The sequence below is a fragment of the Oryza brachyantha genome, chromosome 4 (genome assembly GCF_000231095.2).
Source record: "Oryza brachyantha chromosome 4, ObraRS2, whole genome shotgun sequence".
NCBI lineage: Eukaryota > Viridiplantae > Streptophyta > Magnoliopsida > Poales > Poaceae > Oryza > Oryza brachyantha.
In genome coordinates, this window is record NC_023166.2 from 263344 (window position 1) to 283274 (window position 19931).

Below are 19931 nucleotides of genomic sequence, written 5' to 3' on the forward strand. Positions count from 1 at the left end.
GGCCGACGCTTTTGTATAGCTCGACAGATATTACCTCGTGTCATCGTATAAGGTTATCTCCGTTAACACTATGGTCTCAGGCCGAGGCTTCAAGTTATGTTAGCTCTCTCGTCTTTTATGGGCACGTTGTATTTTAAAAAAAATTATAATAAAGTTGTTTCAAAAAATCATATTAATCTATTTTATATTTTTTAATAATTAATTAATTATATATTAAACTATAACTATGTTTTCGTGCCGGATGACTAACTCATCCTCACACCTCAAACGAACATGCCCTATATCACTTTTTCACAAATATGGAGTATATATTAAAATTTGATCAACATATTTGTTTTTCTTATAAACTGTACAAATCTAATGGTATATTACATGTCAATTTATCTTTAAAAATTTAATTTTTTTCAATACCACTGCTGAAATGAGGATGCTCCTTGCTACAGCCGTTTATATCCGTTGCAAATGGAAAGACTCACGGCTTTATTTTTTGCTTTTGCTTAGGCTTATAAATTAAAAATTAAACTTTTAATTTTAAATTTAAAGTTAATTTTGTATTTTTTATCGTAGTTTATTTTTTATTGACTTTTAGATCATTACGAATGCATATATAAAAGTTTTATTTATAAATTATTTTTTATTTATAAATATATCATCTGATTTTTTTCGTAAAAGGTCAAATAATCAACCTCAATATGTCAGTGTGATACGTTTGTACCTAATGGCTACCTGTCATTTCTTCTATTATACAAGACCAGCACTTGACGGTAGATGTTGCCGACAGTGAGGACGAGGTCACCACTTGTTATTGCATAGACCACTGCCCTTAGAGGTAGTGAATCCACTCCTCGATGAAGAAGTTCGTGATAGACCTATGACTTTTTGTAAAAGATAAAAGAGGTGTCAACAATGTTTGCGATGGACCCATCGTACTTGTTGAGACTGAATAAGATAAATGGTTAAATATAAATATAAAAGTAAATGTCGTCATATAAAAAAACATAGGGAGTATTTTTCTAAAAACTTTCCCTGCTATATTAAATTGTCGCTGAATATTTAAATTTATAACTACGAAGAATTGTCCTTTCGGGGAAAAAAAACCGTTTACGACCGTTCTAAGAGAAAAAGCAGTGGGGTTGGGCGAATTGATTAAAAGGGGGAAGAAAATGTGTTGGTGAGGGCACCCCATTGTTGGCAAAGGAAAAGCGTGGAGTGGAGGAGGGGCCTGGGTCTAGGTCTCCGTCTCCGTCTCTCCGTGCAAGCGTGCGTGGGGGACAGGCCGGTGAGGAAGACGACGTCCGTGCTCTATCCCGTCCGTCTTGGATTTGGATTGAATGCGTTTTTATTTTTCGTTTGAGACTACGTGCCGCGGCTCCGATTGGATGCGTCCTTTGGCTGGGCCCGGAAGACTCGCGAGGCTGGGTTGACGTGTGCTTTTTCCGACGGTGTCGTGGCATGCTGTGCTCCTTGGCTTCTAAACTAACTCTGCTACAGTAGAACAGTATAGCTGGCAAACTCAGGTTGCCCTCCCGAAAACTATAGAGAGATATACGATGACAAGCCGACAAACCCGCGCGTTGCGGCGGAAAATAGATATAGAAAAAACGAAGGATGTTTTTTAATCACTAATTTATCATGCTAATTAACTCAGATGAACAGTAAAAGCAGATAAACAGTACACGCTTAATTAACCTAGATGAAAAGGGAAAAGAAAGGAGAACAGCGGATGAACAGTGCATGTGAACAGTAGATGAACAATGTAACGGTAACGGGCCTGCGTGGCAGCTGGGCACGAGTCTTCACCGAAAACTATAGTTTTTATAGATATGTTTATTTAAAATCTATAACTTTCATCTCACAACTCAACAATTTTTACATCAAAACCTTCAGTATTAATTCAAATCAACCTTCACAAATTGCAACTCCAACTTTTACAGCTTTCTATTCAGAATATTGGACTTTCAATTGGGATCTAAAATTTTCCACTCAAGAAACCAAGGTTATTTTTAAACTCAAAATCACACAGCTTTCAAATAAAATATTTCATCATGTGGATAATTAGCACGGTGGGGGAGCGTAAGTCAGGATGACAATTTTATCCACATGTACCCGGCCTGATAGGCATGGGTATGGGGTGTAATTTTTTGCCCGCGGGCATGTCCTCCGGTAACCTGAATACTAAACGAACAGTAGCCGGGTTTTAATTTTTATCCGTGGATAACACGTACCCGACCCAATATATATAGACATAGTGACATGCATACAATTTGATTTTGGCCCTGTGGAATACATCTATTAGGGGTATCCATAGACTATACATATACGCATAGCAGGAGGTTTACCGAATAGGAAAGCAATTATATCTGTATGCTATCAACCATTGTTTGGTAACTATCGGATTACATGCCGCATGTACCGGGTCCAAGTTGTAACCGAATTAGGATAGATCTTAGTCTTATTAAATTAGGACTCTACTGTAAGCTCTATCCCCCATTATAAAGGGGGACAGGGGCACCCGTCATGGTAAGGGCCAGACACACGGCATATTCAGATCGGCTATTCTCTATTTGATCTGTACTCAATCAAATACACGGCATATTCATACTAACCATCGAGTTCCTAGCTTGATATCCAGCCCATAGTTTTATTGCCGATCCAAATCATCGATAGAACCAATTAGCCCATATAAACAATCATATACATGCATACATACATATAATATATATATATACACACACACACATATTTCTTTCATTTTTTAGGGTTTCCCATCTCTGGGCTACAACTGCGGCTGAGTAGCGATGGTGGTGGCCGGACTCCACGCCATGGCGGCAGCAGGGGGCGGTGGCGTCCACGCAGCGGCATCCGTGGGGAAGCAGGCAGCCAGCAGATACCCGGTGGGTACCCGGGCACCCGTTAGGTATGGGTTCGGGTACAGTTCTTTTGCCTGCCAAACAAGTGCGGGTATCGTGTATCGGGTCGAGTATGTTCGGGTACTTGTTTGTTTTCTTTTATCTATTAGAAACCGTGTGTCGTGTTAGAGATAGAGTTTGTTATTTCTTTTTATCTATTAGGAGTCGTGTCCGACATGGACTAACATCCACTCGAGGGTATAAATTTGTGTGCCCGGGGTCAATGTAAATCATCTACAATCAGATCAATCAAATTTCGGCACATCGCCACCCTTTTGTCCGAGGTTTTCAATTCCGACGGAACTTGGCACCTGACGCGGGGCTGCATCGCTTCGATCTCCGGAGGAGGGGTAAGTCCTACGTTCCACCGGGCCACGGTAATCGCATCGGCTAGATTAGGACTCTCTCGGTTATGTCCGATCTTCTAATCTAGTTGTGCGATTGCTACTTATCGTATCAGTTTCAGCTTGAGTTACTTCTGTATCTTGAGTTGATCTGGTCGACCACTTTGGACGATTTACATTGGTTTGATATTTGCTATTTGACATATTCAATCTAGTACTGTCTCGGTTAGGTCCGATCTAGTAGATTACGTTTGTCAAATGGTTTATATCAAATTGATGTATCTTGTTCATAGTTTTATCGGAGTACTAGCCGATAAGTTATCAGTCATTGGCTCATTGGTTTGATAGTGATCTAGATCTATTTATCTAGCTTGACATTGCGTAATCTTGAACTGTTTCGGCTGGGTCCAATCTTCTATGATTATTCTTAGCAATCTGGGCTAGATATTTTATAGATATTGGTCGTTTGTCAGTCGTTTATAGCAGATGATATTTGCCGATCTACATGTTCATTATATTTACATCAATAGAATAGCTGATTGCCTTATTGCATTATTTTTATACCAATCAGCTTGATTTAGTTAGATCGACAGTTATTTATGTTGCATTGGCTTATGAGAATTACATGTAAATTGGATTTAGCCAATCACAACAAAACATTCATTGTTAGTTATTCCAAGTAATTCATCGGTTTATTTATTAGCCTTATCAATCTTTATGTTTCCTATAATCATATCGTGCTTGACTGCATACTGTCTTGGTTAAGTCTAATCTATGTATGTTTGGTTCGATCTGGTTATAGGGACTTGTCCGGTCGACTAGGATTAATAAGTAACTTGGTGGATTACGCTGGTCTAATATTTAGTTCAAATATATTTTTATTGAGTTTTTGGCCGATCCAAGCTTTTAACAGCTACTCAATCTATCGGCTAACCGTTGCAGTATCAACATATGATCGGCTGGATTATTAGCTACCTCTCGGCTTGATAGGCGATCGGTTTGTTTTCCTGTTCATCTTGTCAGTTGCAGGATCAAACTGACTGGCACGCCCGCGTATCATTCTAAAAATTTAGGTCTTGCACTGGAGCTGTCTAAGATTGACTCCCTGGGTTTCGTATGTGACACGTCATTGCATCACATTTTGACGTCAAACACATTTTTGGATGCTAGTCCATGTCGGACACGACTGCTAATAGATAAAAAGAAATAACAAACTCTATCTCTAATACGACATACGGTTTCTAATAGATAAAAGAAAATAAATAAGTTCTGATCGGACTCTAGCTCCCTTAGAGATAAATTCTAACTAACTCTAATTAATAGATAAATTTATGCCGCCAAGACTTGGTCTTCATGATTCCCTATTAAATTCGAACTCTTCCGGATAAAATATCTAACGGCAATCGCACATTTCCTTATCCGAATCTATTACGGAGATTTACCAAATTTCGGTGTTAACACATCCCTAAGTGTAGCTAGGACTTAGAGCTCGTCTACAACTAGATCTGAGGAAGAAAGTCTCGAACCTCACGAGAATCTCACTTTTTTTAAGATAAAAAAATCCATTGACTCTAGTCTTTAGTACTTTTTTTAAAAGAAAACACATCCAATCATTAGAAAGATTACAACATAAATTACTATAAATTATAAATTATTAGCTTGATTTAAACAACAAAACTATGAATTGTGTGTTTAGTCCTTCTATCCTCCAACTAGTAGAAACATCCCTATGAAATCAACAATTAGTCAAATTCCACTCCCAACACTGTTATCAATTAATCTCGAACTAAAATAGAAGATAATACCAGAGAATAGGTAAGTTGTAAGCCAGTCATATATCCTGATCATGTCATCGCTAGGACCGTCGAATCTAATTCGTGAAGACACTGCCATAGATACCTCCAATATGATGCCTTCAAGAGAATAGTGACATTTAAATATCACTGTCATTAGGTTTTCATCGTAGGAGATGAGGCTTCAATACATCATCATTAAAAGATTTATGACACCTACAAGTGTCATCAATGTTCCACCTAAATGGTTACAACAATTTCATGATCATCTTTAATGTGCAACAGCAGTAACCAAGAAACAAGAAACGGCGGTAGAAGCATTGCCACGGGATACATGTCAACCCTTCAACACCATCCATGCTAGCATAGGGTCACTGTCTCATAGTGGACAAGGCACGGCGCTCGGGTGGTCAGTCGCGCGGGCGCGCGAGCTGTTTGCGTGAGTTCGATCCCTGTGGATCGCAACTCGCGTCTCTCACCCGAGGATTTTCCTCTCACACGCGAACGCACCCCAAAATTCTAAGTGTGTGGTAAGGGACGCGCATGCGTATATGTGCGTGTGTCGTGGTGTGAGTTCGTGTGCGTCCCGTGTTTTATCCTTCCAAAAAAAATAAAGAGCCCAAGACCCTCTAGCGAAGCCTTCATGTCTCCCCATATTCAACTGCTCGAGAAGCCCCACAGCCTTAGACTACTAGAGAACTCACTGGCTCCACATTGCCTTACGCCATGTGAACAAGGTGCATGAAGTTTGAGTATGACAATAGCCCACCACGTCGCCCGACGTGGCTGCAAACGCTTGATGCAGTACCGAGATAAAGTATGATAACTCGGAGATGGGGCGGCGACGCCTGGCCATGGTGTTGTGCGTATACACCCTAGTGGTCGAGTTGCATGCGCTTGCTGGCAACCACGATCGATGATCCACTGCAATGGCATCCGATCCATCGCATAGTGGACGCTCGTCACTCGCATCAAGTTAGCACTTGAAGCACCCACCCAGGCGGGCGCCTCAAGGATCGGAGCAAGGACCCACAAACACCCCGCCGCTGTCGTCCTCAGTCGCTATACTCTAGTGGCTTGCTTAGGTAACGACGAGATGGAGGATGAAGGCTTCGAAGCTAGGATCGCCCATGCCGCTTAATTCCATGTAAAACAGATCGGTTAATGACCTCTCTAGTTAGTTAGGAGAAAACAATGCAAAATGTTTTTTGGAAATTGCTACCATACAGCCTGCTGTTTTTTTTGGGTTTTCTCAGCCGAATCTTTGACCATTTAAAAATCCAAAAATTCCTGTAGCCTTCTACGTGGACCTTGTGATCAATGCTTATGTACACAGCCCAAAAAAGAGAATATACGTCATTCCACATTGCTGACGACGGCGACTCACATCTCCACACTCTTTCGAAATTCTACTAATATGATAATATCAACTAACCCAAGTTTTATATAAATGTTTCTTTCAACTACCAATCTTATCGGTTTCTTTGGTTTGTCTTTTTTTTTCAGAAATGAAAATAGTTTTGCTAGTTTTGTGATCCGTAGCACCAAGTTTTGTTAGTACTTAGTTACATGGGTCTGGTTTTGTTAGTTTTGTAAGTACTCCTATTTCTTATTTTAATTCTGAACTGACGATCTCAGCAAGTACGTATAAGTTCTGAATAAGATTAGTTTTGTTTTTGCTGCTAGTTTTTATTCCTGCTTTTTCTTTGCTGCTAGTTGGATAGTTTTGTTATTTTTTGTTGTTTGGAGTTATGTTATCAAATTTATGGCAATAGGTATTAGTTTTGTTAATTTAATTTTGTCAGAAAACCTCCAAGCAAACCGCTACTAGAAATGCCTAGTTTTGTAAATTTTGTAGTTTTGTCAGCTAATATCATGTCTAGTTTTGCAAGCTACTAGACATGCCTAGTTTTGTAAATTTCGTAGTTTCATCGGTTACTAAAAAATGCATGACTGATGTCTTGTTAGCTGATACTTGAATTTACCAGCTCTAATTATTGTAGAATCAACAATTCACCACTGTTGTAGGCCCGAAGAAACCTGATATACCCACTAATTGATGATGACAAAAAGTGTAGGGCTATGTTTTTAGCAAAGCGCAGCTAATCCAATGCTATTTAGTTTTGAATAGTGCAGAGAAATAGTTTCGTTATTTTTTATAAGTGTTAATTGTGGAAGTAACTAGCTTAAGTTATGCAATATTAACTAGCTTAATATGTTTGGCACGTCCACACATTATCTAAGAATTTAGGTCCTGTACTGAAGTGATGCAGAGACTTTTAGCCATTCATGTGTGACATGTCAGAAGTAAATTTTGGCGTCAACAATTGTCCAGCAGAACAAAATAAGTTCAAGTGCTCCTGGCTGTACTGAACAACACTTTGTTCCAAGCAAGAATTTAGTTTTACGTTTGCAAACTAGTTTTTAAGATTTGTTTTTGTCAAATGGTGAAATTGAAGATTTCATAAGAAACAATGATAGTTGTGAAGCGAGGAAATTAAGTATTTTGAAAGAGCACAAAAGATTAAATTTATAGCTTGACACCTAAGAGTTGTCACGTGTTTCTTTTTTTTATATATTCTTCAATTATAACTAATGTCAGTTATAACTGTTGAAAATTTAAATCTTTATTGGCTCATAGTTTTACGTATGACAGCCCATTAGGGTGTTTATCTCTTTTCAACTAAACGTGGAGTAAAATCTATCCAAAAAGGTCTATTAGCAAAGCCCACTAATAGAATGAACAAGCCTAGATGGCATGACAGAAGCACAAAGTTAAGTAACATAACAACAAAATAAACGCGTGGTACGTGGTATTAGAGGCATCCAGATGATGACACGTGTCTCCATCGTGTGGCTTAAAATTCAGCTGAAATTGCAAAAAAAAAATCAGCCGGCTTTCACCTAGACAGTCCCAAATGTTTTTGTTGCGAAGCGATCCTTGATTTTCATGGATTTATCTAGCAAAGCCCCCACAGATATACGCGTGAGAAAAGGAAAGATGGAGTTAGGTTGGAGAGACATGCCTGCCATAAGGTGACCGAAAATGCTAACCAGAGGGTGGTGTAAGTAAGGCCTTGTTTAGTTCCTAAAAATTTTCCAAAAACATTACATTGAATTTTTAGACATCTAAATAAAGCATTAAACAAAGATGAACTAAAAAACTAATTGCACAGTTATGTAAGAAATCTTGAGACGAATCTTTTGAGCCTAATTAGTCCATGATTAGTCATAAGTGCTACAGTAACCAATATGTGCTAATGACGGATTAATTAGGCTCAAAAGATTCGTCTCGCGGTTTCTAGGCTAGCCGTAAAATTCGTTTTTTCATTCATATCTGAAAACCCCTTCCGACATTCGGTCAAACATTTGACGTGACACTTCTCCTAAAATTTTTCTCAATCTAAACACCACCTAAGTTAGGAGCCCACCGGGTTACGATGGAGTGGTCGCCGACTTTGATGAAGAGGTAGAGACGGAGGTAGTAGTCAGTCCTTAGCCAGCGGCGGGGTGACGCATGACCGTACTTTGTTGCTTCAAAAATCAACGGTGAGTAAGGATGGGCATGGGTCGACCTGCGGATAGTTTAGGGTTAGCTCTAGTTCAACAAAATGAACTAAGTTTTATTCCAAAATGAAATTTAGTTCATTTAGTTAAACTAGAGTCGACCCTAAAATATCCGTGGGTCGACCTATGGCCATCCCTAACGGTGAGCTGTGGCTAGTAGTTTTCACACCGGCGGGTAGTTTAACTAGGGCATGATGTGGTGAGGTGTTGAGGGAAAAGAGAAGAGGCAGGCCTTTTTATAGACTTGCACAGCTATCCTTGAGAAAGTTTGAATGTACACGTGTTGCTTCCTGCCAGTTTTTCTGGAAATGAATTTTCATCCTTTAGTTGGGCATTAACTCTTTTTTTGCATATCACAAACAAAAAAATAAATTAAACTAAAACCGATATGCACACATTGATAGTTAAATTTATGAGCTACTTTTGTTAGAATTTATAGAAGTAGAATTTGAACTTATATATTATATATTTGAGAAGTGATGTTTCTCGCATTAATCTTTTTTTTAAAAAAAATAGTGACTATTTAGATAACATATACAAAAATAAGAGTGGATATTCAACTGCTGAAAAATACTTCCGTTTTGGGGTTTCACTAGGTCAATCAGCCCTCTCAATGTCGAAATCTCGGTACTTACCGCCAGTGAGAATATATAGCCAGCCAGAGGAGTCACGAAAGAAGATAGATTGTTGCAAGGCAAGTGATTGATTCCCTTGAATTGTTTTTTTTTTTACATATATATATAACTACCGATCAGCTGCAAGATATCTGCAAGTCGATCGGTGTAGTATCTGAAAGGATTCATGGAATATCATGCAGATCAGTGATCATCATGCATGATTCCTTAATTAATTGTTCGGTTGGCGAACTAAAAACTGTTTAAAAAGCGAAGTCTGTTTCAAGATGGAAAATGTTCCATGCGATGCGATCTCAGAAGAAAAAAAAATTATAATCCACCTTGAATCCTTAATTAATTAGTTCGTACATAACTAGTTAAGTGTTAGAAACAAAGGCACAAACGAGACACGAATTTAACGTGGAAAACCCTTGCGGGAAAAACCACAGGCGCTAATCGGCAATAATCACTATGAGGATATGATTACAATGCAGGGGAAACAATGAGAACTCTTCTCTTCCCGTGCAAACTACAAGAGTATATATAAGGGGAAAATCTAATAGTCCTAGTAGGATTAGGCGAAAGAATCCTATTAGGAAACTAATCCGACTCCTAGTAGGAAACAACTGGGAGAAACCTACTAGGAAACTAATCCGGATATAATTCCAGTTACAATTCGGATCACATATTTAACAATCTCCACCTTGAGACGAATTTCCTCTTGTAGCATCAAAAATCATCAATCACCAATATACACCTCACAGGTCAAATTGATTGCGCGCCAAATAGTCTCTTGGACTATACCGTAACACCAACCAAGCTTGAGCAAAGCTCAAACTTAGTGGCAGGAACTGACTTTGTCATCATGTCAGCTGGATTATCATGAGTACTTATCTTGCATACCTTAACATCACCATCAGCAATAACACCTCGAATAAAGTGATATCTGACATCAATGTGCTTAGTTCTCTCATGAAACATCTGATCCTTTGTAAAGCAAATTGCACTTTGACTGTCACAAAATATATTTATATGCAAGACGTAATTCCACAAAGCTTAGTATACAAGCCTCTGAGCCAAATAGCTTCTTTGCAAGCTTCAGAAATAGCCATGTACTCTGCTTCAGTAGTAGATAAGGCAACAGTTGCTTGCAAACTTGCCTTCCAACTAACAGCACAGCCTCCAATAGTGAACACATAACCTGTAAGCGATCTTCTCCTATCCAAATCTCCAGCAAAATCTGAATCCACATAACCAACAAGTCCATCTCTAGACGTTCCAAACTGCAAACGAGCATTAGAAGTACCACGCAGATATCTGAAAATCCATTGAACTGCTTTCCAATGCTCTTTGCCAGGATTAGCCATGTATCTACTGACAACACTCAATGCATGTGATAAGTCAGGACGCGAACATACCATGGCATACATAAGTGAACCAACTGCACTTGAATATGGAACTCCAGACATATACTCAATATCAACTTCTGATTGTGGACAGAAATCTGAAGATAATCTGAAATGTGCAGCTAAAGGAGTGCTTACTGGTTTTGCATCATGCATATTGAAACGGCGAAGGACCTTTTCAATATAACCTTTCTGGCTAAGATACAACTTGCCAGACCGTCTTTCTCTGGTAATTTCCATACCGAGAATTTTCTTTGCTGCACCTAAATCCTTCATCTCAAACTCACTACTCAGTTGTGCCTTCAACTTTGTTATCTCTGATTTGTCTTTTGCAGCAATCAACATATCATCAACATAAAGAAGCAGATATATAATTGAACCATTAACCTCTTTAAGATAAACACAACTATCAAATTGTGATCTTTTGAAATTCTGAGAAAGCATGAAAGAGTCAAATCTCTTGTACCATTGCCGAGGTGATTGTTTCAACCCGTAAAGGGACTTATCCAACCTACAGACAAGGTTTTCTTTACCAGGAACAACAAAACCTTCCAGTTGCTCCATATAGATGTCTTCTTCTAACTCCCCATGTAAAAATGCAGTTTTCACATCTAATTGCTCTAGTTCATAATCATGTATTGCAACGATACCAAGTAAAGTGCGAATTGAACTATGCTTCACAACTGGGGAAAACACATCATTGAAATCAATACCTGGAATCTGGCTATATCCTTTAGCAACTAACCTTGCTTTATATCTTGCCTCATCAGTTGGAGATATACCTTCCTTTCTTTTGAAAATCCACTTGCAACGGATAGGTTTCTTCTCCTTTGGCAATTCCACCAATTTCCAAGTATGATTCTTTTCAAGTGACTCCATCTTATCATGCATGGCAGCTATCCATCTATTGCTATCGGTAGAAACAATAGCCTCAGAATATGAAGAAGGTTCTGCATTACCTTCGATTTCTTACGCCACACTCATAGCATAAGCAACTATGTTCGCTTCTTCGATCAATCTTTGAGGGGCTTTAATATTTCGCCTAGCTCTGCCTTGTGCAATAGAGTATTTTGGTGACTGCTCAACAACAGAAGAGTCTGACTCTTCAATAACCGGTGCATCTTGGTTACTAGCAATATTCTCTTTTTCTGGTACATGTCCTGAACTAATCAAGCGCTCCACCTGCACGCTTGCTTTCTGCTGACTCTTAATAGGAACATTAGTAGAAGATTTATCATTCAACATAACTGGTTCATTGAAGATGACATTTCTACTAATCACAACCTTTTGGGTTTCAGGACACCATAACTTGTAGGCTTTCACACCAGAAGGATAACCAAGAAATATGCACTTAATAGCTCTAGGCTCCAATTTACCGTTGTCAACGTGAGCATAAGCAGTACAACCAAATACTTTCAGGTCTAAATAATTAGCTGGGGAACCAGACCACATCTCAATTGGAGTCTTCTTATCGATGGCATAACTGGGTGAGCGATTAATAAGATAACAAGCAGTGGAAGCAGCTTCCGCCCAAAAACGTCTAGGTAAACCTGCATTTGACAGCATACAACGGGCCTTTGAAATAATTGTCCTGTTCATACGCTCAACTACGCCGTTCTGTTGAGGTGTATGAGAAACGGTGTAGTGGCGCACAATGCCTTCTGATCTACAATATGATTTAAATTGCCTAGAACAGAACTCCATCCCATTATCAATACGAAGGACTTTCACCTTCCTTTCAGTCTGTCTTTCGACCATAGTCTTCCACTCCTTAAATACCAAAAAGGCTTCAAATTTGTGCTTTAGAAAATAGGGCCAAACTTTTCTCGAATAATCATCAACGATAGTCATCATATAACGAGCACCTCCAAATGACCTCTTACGAGCAGGACCCCATAAGTCAGAATGCACATAATCAAGAATACCTTCAGTAGTATGTGTGGATGTGGTAAACTTCACCCTCTTGTGTTTGCCAAAGATACAATGCTCACAAAATTTCAACTTTCCGATGTTTTGTCCATCTAGTAATTCTCTCTTGCTCAATTCTGCCAAACCAATTTCACTCATATGCCCGAGACGCATATGCCAAAGATCGGAATTCGATAATGAATCGGTAACTACAGCAACATTACCTACTATCGTAGTACCTCGTAGATGGTACAAATCGGCAGTTTTAATGTCAGCTTTCATCACAACAAGAGAGCCTTTTGTTACCTTCAAAATTCCGTCTCCACCGGAATATCTGTACCCTTTGCGATCAAGAGTAGATAAAGAGATGAGATTTCTCTTTAAACTGGGAATATGCCGCACATCTGATAATGTTCTAATGCAGCCATCAAACATCTTGATCTGTATAGTACCAACGCCCGCAACTTTGCAGGGCGTATTATCACCCATCAAAACATTACCACCTTGTACAGGTTCATAGGTGGTAAACCAATCCCTATTAGGGCACATATGATAGGTGCATCCAGTATCAAGAAGCCACTCGTCACTGGTTTGTACACAACCAGCATAAGCAACCAGTAATTCTGCATCTGGTTTATTATCAGTAGCAACTGCGGTTTTACCTTGCTCTTCTTGCTTACCTTTCGGTTTATAATTTCCCTTGTGCTTTTCTTTGTTCTGTAGCTTCCAACAATCGGAAATATCATGTCCACCTCTCTTGCAGTATTTGCATGACTTATACCTGCCTCTGGATTTTGATCTCCCGCGGTAGCCATTAGAACTTTTGTCTCTTGATTTGTTGTCTGTGTTCTTTTCTTGTTGCCTGCCCCGAACAACCAAGCTTTCTGGCTGTGAGTTAGATCCTTCAGAAGGTACCATCTTCTTCATCTTTTCTTTGGCATGCAAAGCATCATAAACTTCTTGCAAAGTTAGAGTATCACGACTATACAAGATAGTATCTCTGAAATTTGCATATGAGCTAGGCAATAAGCACAACAGAATAAGGCCTAAATCCTCTTCATCATACTTTATCTCCATGGACTCAAGGTCAGCAACAATTTCCTTGAAAGTGGAGAGATGATCCATCACAGACTCATCATCTTGCAACTTGTGCAGAAATAACTTTTGCTTCAAGTGCATCTTGCTGGTTAGATTCTTTGTCATGCATATCTGTTCCAGCTTCAACCACAGCGCGACAGCTGTCTTCTCCTTAAGCACTTCCTGCAAAATATTATTGGATAGATGAAGATGGATATATGCCATAGCCTTACGGTCTCTCTTCTTCTCATCGTCGGACCAATCATTTGTCCTTTTGTTGTTGAATCCATCAAGCGCATCATCCAGATCTTGCTGTGCAAGAATTGCACGCATCTTCACTTGCCACAATGAGAATCTTGTGTCTCGGTCCAAAAGAGGTAGATCATACTTTAAACTCGCCATTGGGAATAAATCCTGAATCTGTTGGTATTAATATGTTGAACCCAAGCAGATACGCGAAACTCCAGTGCTCGGAACGATGCACAATAGTTGATCTGACAACTTCTGGGTACACAAGATCGGGTAAATGTAGCAATTAAATCTGGAAAGAAAAACGATACTATTACTGTAGCTGTACTGTAGCTGCTACAATATCTGATGGCTTGTCTTTGGAACGATTAATTTTTCTCCTGCGTACGTGCGTCTGCTCCTTTCTTTTTCTTCTGTGCGGACGCGACGTCGAGTCGGAGTCGCCGCCGACTCCGACCTGATCTCGACAGAACGGCGATTCTGTAGATCGCCGGAAAAAGCCCGGTCAGCGGCAGCAACGTAGCGTAGATTAATCTTCGCGGCTCTGATACCACTTGTTAGAAACAAAGGCACAAACGAGACACGAATTTAACGTGGAAAATCCTTGCGGGAAAAACCACGGGCGCTAATTGGCAATAATCACTATGAGGATATGATTACAATGCAGGGGAAACAATGAGAACTCTTCTCTTCCCGTGCAAACTACAAGAGTATATATAAGGGGAAAATCTAATAGTTCTAGTAGGATTAGGCGAAAGAATCCTATTAGGAAACTAATCTGACTCCTAGTAGGAAACAACTGGGAGAAACCTACTAGAAAACTAATCCGGATATAATTCCAGTTACAATTCGGATCACATATTTAACATTAAGAGCGATATCCTGCCGCACAGCTAGCTAGATTAATGTAGTAGAAAAAATCTGACATCTTCGATCGATCAATAGAATAGCTCAGTTGACCGAATTGTTAAAACGGAATATTTATCACTTTATTCATAATACATTTTATTAAAAAAAACACATCTTTTTATCGCCCGTTTTAAACTGTTTTATTGAATTAGGAAGGTAGCCCACATGAATGCGCGGACATTCAAGTTATGTTGCATTTTGGAATTAAGCGGAGAAAGGTGGAAAATCAAATAGATTATCGGGGCACATTTCAAAGCATAATTCGTCTAAAATCAATTCTACATCGGTATTAGTGTTGATGTTTTTTTTTCTCAAAAGCTATATACGTAACTTTATACTATATCCTATATTAGTATCTTTAATTTGCTTCATGATGTAAAAAAAAGAAAGCACATTGCTAAAATATGTCACTTATATCAGAGTCTTTTCTTTAATAGAATAATTTTGGGGTGGGGGGACTTTGTTTAAACAATCTGAAAGAACATTTGATCATTTCTAAAAGATATTCTATCATATAATTAATTGGGTGGACCATGAGGCTACGCTAAATACATGTGTTTGCAATGTCCAAATTTATCACGCACTGACGAAGACAACCCATCTAGGAATTAATGTTGATGTAGAGTGTGTGGATTAACACAGCCTCGGTAAAAATACGATCATAGTCATCGTTATTTTTATAATGTGATTTTTAGGATTTCTCGCATGATGTACATATTGCTCTACAAAATTTTATCATATGACAAGGAAAGTGTATATGCCATGTAATATTTAAAACTTGTCATAATTTAATCTTAAACTTTTTTTCTGAGAGCATTTGCAATATACCCAAGGTTATTCAAGAGCATGTATTGCAATAACAAGTTAGATAAAATGACTAGTTAACTAACAAGCATGCATTCAAGTTTAAACATGAATCACATTTATTACAATTAAGATCAAATCAACAATTCATGATTTCAATGATTTATAATGCAACATATCTACTAGCCTAACAAGGAAAAAATGATAATCACATATAGACCAGAAGATTAAAATACTCTTTCTCAAATTGACGTGTTCATTCTCAAGACAAACATATTTTGGGTACGTCCTTGTCGTAAAAACTGTTTCCAAGGATTCGGCACCCATTATTTTTTCGCACTGAATACATCCTTGTCGTCAAGACTGTCCAAGGATTCGGTATTCATTTTTTTCTTTTCTTTTTTTCTTTTTTTCACCACTTGAGACATTAAGGAGCATATGAGGAATGCAAAAATCATCAAGCATATATATAAACGCCAATCATCCAAATTAGTGCTAGTATCAACATTGCATATTTACTTAATTCAAGTAAAAGAATTATATGTCATGTATCATATCACTTAGATGTAAAAGCAATGACTCATATCAAAACTAAAATACATATAAGCTAAGCTAGTAGCCACAAAACCTAACAAGTATTGCTAGCAAGCACAAGAATATACTTAAAAAGCATATAACAAAGCTCTCTTTTTAATTTTTAATTTTTTTGTTTTTTTAAAAACACAATTCATGAATTTAAAAAAATGCATTGAAAAGCATAAACTCCCCCTCAAATCAACCTTCAATTCTCCCCAAAAAGTAGCAAAACAAGAAGAACTAAAGTTTTTTTTTCTTTTAGAAAAAATATCCAATTGTCAACGATATCATCAAAGTTGTCAGAAAGCAATTGACATGTTCTCAAAATAAAGCACATGGGGAGTATGCCTGCAAAAACACTTACGCACGAGAAGATATTGAAGCCTCCTTGTTGGGGTTAGAAATAAGAAATTTTGGAACCCAACACTTAGTCACATGACCAACATAACCAGTAGGCAAAGCACTTGTATATACAGATTTACCTCGATTCATATCCGTAAGCTTTACAAAAGACCGGTTTGACCGTCGCACCGCACACGGTCTAACCATCCCATAATGCAAGTTTGACCGACATTGAAAAGTCGATCTAACTGTTGCCGGCTACTGATCTAGAGGAAAATGTGGTCTTTGCCACCTTGATTTTGCAAATTCACAATCTTCATCCTTTTTCTGTTTTCTTGCAAGTCTAAAACAAAAACCAACCAAGTGTCCATCTTTCCCAAAAAGAACAAGTGTACTTTTCACGAGTAGTTAGATGGTTTAGAAATCACGGGTTTTGTTTCTTTAACAGTAGAGAGAACATCATTTACATGCAATTTATCATGATTACAAGAAGTTATATCATCATTTGCAATAGCGATCAAAGAGCATATATTATAAGAGCCAGCTTTAAATTTATTAATTTCAGCTTTAGCCTTTTCTAACCGATCAACACATGAAACATATGCCAAATTAATCTTTTCTTTTTCAGCACTTATCTTATTGCAAGAATCACATTCTGTTTTATTTAAAGACTTAATATTATCAATTTCAACTTTAGCAATAGCAAGCTCATCATGTAAGGCAACACAAGAATCACATGACATAGAGGCATTGCACTTAAGAGCATCAATTTTAGATGTCATGCTAGCAAGAGAAGTTTTAAGTTCATCATTTAAATCAATTAAAGATTTATTTTGAGCAGTTAAATCTTTGCAAGAGTCTGATAAACGTAAGCAGTGTTTTGTTAGAAAATCAACTTGATATTCTAAACATTCTTCTATTTCTTTTAATCTCTTTTTTCTATACGCACTAAAGCACATAAAGCACATGACATCAAAACACGCATATCGGTAGACATGTTATAAAAGCTCAAGACCGATTAAGATCAAAAGAGCGAACTAGGCTCTGATACCACCTGTAGGATCGAAACAGAGTTAAACAGACCTACCAGAGAGGGGTGAATAGTAGATTGAACCAAAACCCAAACATCTTTTAGCAAAAATAAAAGATTACCTCCGGTTACGTCGCTCCTAAGATTACCTCTAGTTATGCTGCTCCTATGAAGACAATCTAGTTGCGCCGCTCTTGAGATTAACTTGATCGTGCCGCTCCTGTGCCGTCGATCAGATCGTCGAGATGCAGAGAAATACCAGTAGATGAAAGCAGAATATGTAGATTGAATGCTCTCAACTTTATTGCTTTAACTGGTATTTACAAAGTGCACCAACAGCACTCCTATCAAAATTATCGATTTAGAATCAACAACTAAATCTCACGAAAAACACACTGAGGACATACCCCTCAGTATCTATTTATAACAAAATAAATCTCCGCGGACGCACAGCTGGCCGAATCGAACTCGCTGGCCGAAACCAAATCCAACGTAGCTGCCTTCGTACGTCCGAACCGCACAGTCCAACCTTGCTACAGTACCGCGCGCTACAGTAATCCGACCCGATTACTATAGCGAATTTTCTTTTCTTTTCCATCCAATTTTTATCTAATTTTGATCCGATTTACTTCACGATTTTTTTGGCGCTTACACATGCAACATGTGAAGCCCGTTACAACTATATCCCACATAGTATCCATCTACCATGTGCCACATCGTATTCAACGTCATCATCTGGCATCCTCGATCATCCGGACCTCAGCTTCTCCCTAAGCTTAGTCACGATCCCACCGCCGTTGACCGATATTGACCTCCGAGAATCACGACTCCAGTCCAACCATGTCACATGGCATCCCGACCATCTTGACCTCGGTTCCTTCCTAAACCTAGTCTTGGTCCATCTTAACCATCCAGACCTCGGTTCCTCCCTGAACCTAGTCATGGTCCTTAACAGTCATTGACCACAATTGACTTCAAGTCACCTGTACACATAGAGACAAACCAACTGTTTCTGGGCACATATATCGTAACATGACCCACATTAGTCACACACACTCACACCAACACCATAACCGTTTCAAACCAAATTCTATCAATTTACAAGCCAATTTTTCATCATAAAATATTGATCATGACTATGATATTACAGACAACCCATCTAGGAATTAATGTTGATCTAGAGTGTGTGGATTAACACAGCCTCGGTAAAAATACAATCATAGTCATCATTATTTTTACAATGTGATTTTTAGGATTTCTCGCATGATGTACATATTGCTCTACAAAATTTTATCATACAGTGATTCAAATTATGTACCTAAAATCGATCACTTCATTTATTTGTGGATTATGGTGATGTCGGTGCGATGTCGGGTTTTCGTCGAGATTAAGGCTAAGTGCGTGACGAACTTCTTAATTGTGTTAGAGGCGATTAGTTTACTCTAGTTATCTGCTTGTGCTATATATTTATGTGAATGTGTATGTTCTGATCACGGTTTTCTTCCATTCATGTTTCAAGTGAATATTCATGTTTGAAGTTAATATCATGTTCATGATGTTATTCGTATTTGAATATTTTGATTCTTCTTAAATTTAAATAATTCAAATTCCATGCAAGTCATGGATGTTTATTCATGTTCCTCTAGGTAGTCACTAGCCCTGCTTACTTGGCTTTATCGGTAAATGCTAAGGATGTATTCATGTCTGTCAGCGATTAGAACTAATCTTATATTGAAAGAAAGGGATTTTGTTTTTATTTCTTCTTAATTGTGGACCATTTGGTGTATGTTTTCTAGTTCCATATTAGACTTCCAGAGTATTTTTTATACTTGCTCTTGTGTACTTTTTGGGTTTTTAGGTATCAAGTAATACTGATATGCATGTGCGGGAAGTAGCACACTTTCACATGTACAATTATGCATACCCCTATAACAATTTATTTTATGATTAGCTTGCCAGGGTTATATTTGAGTTATTTCTTAGAAGTAGTTCCTGGTACCACGTTTACACATTATGTGTCATCAATTATGTTTATTATCATTCGGGAATGTTTTTTTTTACGTGTTTGTGTAGCACTGATCTAGATATGTTGATACATAGGGCGATTCAATCTTAAAACATCTTATACACATATCCACGCTTAACATAGCTAAGTTCCCCGCAACGGACCAATGAAATTCAAGAAAATTGGCGGTTACGGAAGAGCAATGCATCTATCTAACCTTTTAGAGTAATTTCAACCAAATAATTCAACATCAAGGCCCCTCTATGTTGCTATCTCTCTCTCTCTCTTTTTTAGAAATAAACTTCGGGTGAATTAAGGACCCATCTTGACAAGTGGCTGTATTAAGCTGCCCGCCCTGTAATAATCATTTTTTGCAAGTGGAGCCATGCCTCCGACTC